Below are 2,500 nucleotides of genomic sequence, written 5' to 3' on the forward strand. Positions count from 1 at the left end.
ATGCTCCAAAACTAGTATACGCTTTATTTTCTCTTTCCTTTGCATAAATTATTAACTTCGGGCAACGTCGGGAGCGCCGGTAATCATTAGATTTGTACGAAACGCGATTTGCGCCCCACGGTGGTTTTTAGTGCCGTCAAAGTCAGAAATCGTAGGAGCGGTGCTTTAACGGGCGGTCGTGATGATACTCCAGACAACACGACGCACGACGCCGTAAAACACTCGCGCGAGTCCAGACTGATCTCTGCCTCACCACGCAAGGGGTGCGCAAACTTGCCAATAATATATAATATTTATTCTTTTTCGTACGTCCAGCGACAAACGCCAACGAAATACCCAAATTCTCGCTCGTACGTTGATACCTTTCTCTTCATCGACCCGGCTCCGAAACGTTCTTCGCCATCTCCCCGAAAGGAGAGGTAAACGACGGCGGGGTTAGGGAATCTGAGAACAACGCAAGCAGTTTTAGGACAAGTGAACGACCCTCAGCCAGGCGTGGTCCAGGAATTTTATCCGTGGACCGCAATGTGCGTTCGAAATGTCGATGTTCATGTGTCCTGCAGTTCACACGTTGACGCGCAATTAGCTGCGTTCTTCATCGACCCACGAGCCAAGTGATCCACCGTTCAGGGTAATCATATACAATTTACAATTTTTTTCTTTGTATTTAAAAATGCTCCTTGTTCTTTGCTTTAAAAATATTCGATGTTCGCACCTCCGACCAGCGTATCGACGGAGGATTGAACGCGCCATATCGACGACAAAAGTTTCTTTTTGTTTCCTGAATGACGGAAAACCATCGTTCGACGGCCGGGCGTACAGTACATTCAAAAGCCTTTGCGCGTGGCTGCGACCAAACGGGTATAATACACCCGTATATTCTTGGTTCCGAACAGTAACTTCACGCGCAATCGGGCGAACGCACGCGGCAGCGCCCATCGGTTGCTCGATGAAATCGATGCGATAAACTACAGCCTTCTCGGCTGGTCGTCGTTAGTCGCGCGAGCAACGGATGGCCGCACAATCGACGCGTCGTCGTTTGCGATTATTCGCCTCACGTTAGCCATGAGTATGTATATTATTCATTTACGAACGAACGCGGCAGCGTCCATCGGTTGCTCGATGAAATCGATGCGATAAACTACAGCCGTCTCGGCTGGTCGTCGTTAGTCGCGCGAGCAACGATGGCCGCAAAATCGACGCGTCGTCGTTTGCGATTATTCGCCTCAAGTTAGCCATGAGTATGTATAACATTCATTTACGAACGAACGCGGCAGCGTCCATCGGTTGCTCGATGAAATCGATGCGATAAACTACAGCCGTTTCGGCTGGTCGTCGTTAGTCGCGCGAGCAACGATGGCCGCAAAATCGACGCGTCGTCGTTTGCGATTATTCGCCTCAAGTTAGCCATGAGTATGTATATTATTCATTTACGAACGAACGCGGCAGCGTCCATCGGTTGCTCGATGAAATCGATGCGATAAACTACAGCCGTTTCGGCTGGTCGTCGTTAGTCGCGCGAGCAACGATGGCCGCAAAATCGACGCGTCGTCGTTTGCGATTATTCGCCTCAAGTTAGCCATGAGTATGTATATTATTCATTTACGAACGAACGCGGCAGCGTCCATCGGTTGCTCGATGAAATCGATGCGATAAACTACAGCCGTTTCGGCTGGTCGTCGTTAGTCGCGCGAGCAACGATGGCCGCAAAATCGACGCGTCGTCGTTTGCGATTATTCGCCTCAAGTTAGCCATGAGTATGTATATTATTCATTTACGAACGAACGCGGCAGCGTCCACCGGTTGCTCGATGAAATCGATGCGATAAACTACAGCCGTCTCGGCTGGTCGTCGTTAGTCGCGCGAGCAACGATGGCCGCAAAATCGACGCGTCGTCGTTTGCGATTATTCGCCTCTGGCTATCCGTGAGTATGTATAATATTCATATACGAACGAACGCGGCAGCGCCCATCGGTTGCTCGATGAAATCGATGCGATAAACTACAGCCTTCTCGGCTGGTCGTCGTTAGTCGCGCGAGCAACGATGGCCGCAAAATCGACGCGTCGTCGTTTGCGATCATTCGCCTCAGGCTATCCGTGAGTATGTATAATATTCATTTACGAACGAACGCGGCAGCGTCCATCGGTTGCTCGATGAAATCGATGCGATAAACTACAGCCGTTTCGGCTGGTCGTCGTTAGTCGCGCGAGCAACGATGGCCGCAAAATCGACGCGTCGTCGTTTGCGATCATTCGCCTCAGGCTATCCGTGAGTATGTATAACATTCATTTACGAACGAACGCGGCAGCGTCCATCGGTTGCTCGATGAAATCGATGCGATAAACTACAGCCGTCTCGGCTGATCGTCGTTAGTCGCGCGAGCAACGATGGCCGCACAATCGACGCGTCGTCGTTTGCGATTATTCGCCTCAGGCTATCCGTGAGTATGTATAACATTCATTTACGAACGAACGCGGCAGCGTCCATCGGTTGCTCGAT

At 50.6% G+C, this 2,500-nt stretch overlaps 1 non-coding gene across 1 annotated transcript; it reads right to left on the minus strand.

Moving 5' to 3' along the window:
- Nucleotides 1-479: 479 nt before the first annotated feature.
- LOC143351064 (5.8S ribosomal RNA) lies at nucleotides 480-634 on the minus strand. Its single transcript, XR_013081452.1, has one exon. It is a non-coding gene; the product is annotated as a 5.8S ribosomal RNA (ribosomal RNA).
- Nucleotides 635-2,500: the final 1,866 nt, after the last annotated feature.

The sequence above is a fragment of the Colletes latitarsis genome, unplaced genomic scaffold, assembly GCF_051014445.1.
Source record: "Colletes latitarsis isolate SP2378_abdomen unplaced genomic scaffold, iyColLati1 scaffold0064, whole genome shotgun sequence".
Taxonomy (NCBI): domain Eukaryota; kingdom Metazoa; phylum Arthropoda; class Insecta; order Hymenoptera; family Colletidae; genus Colletes; species Colletes latitarsis.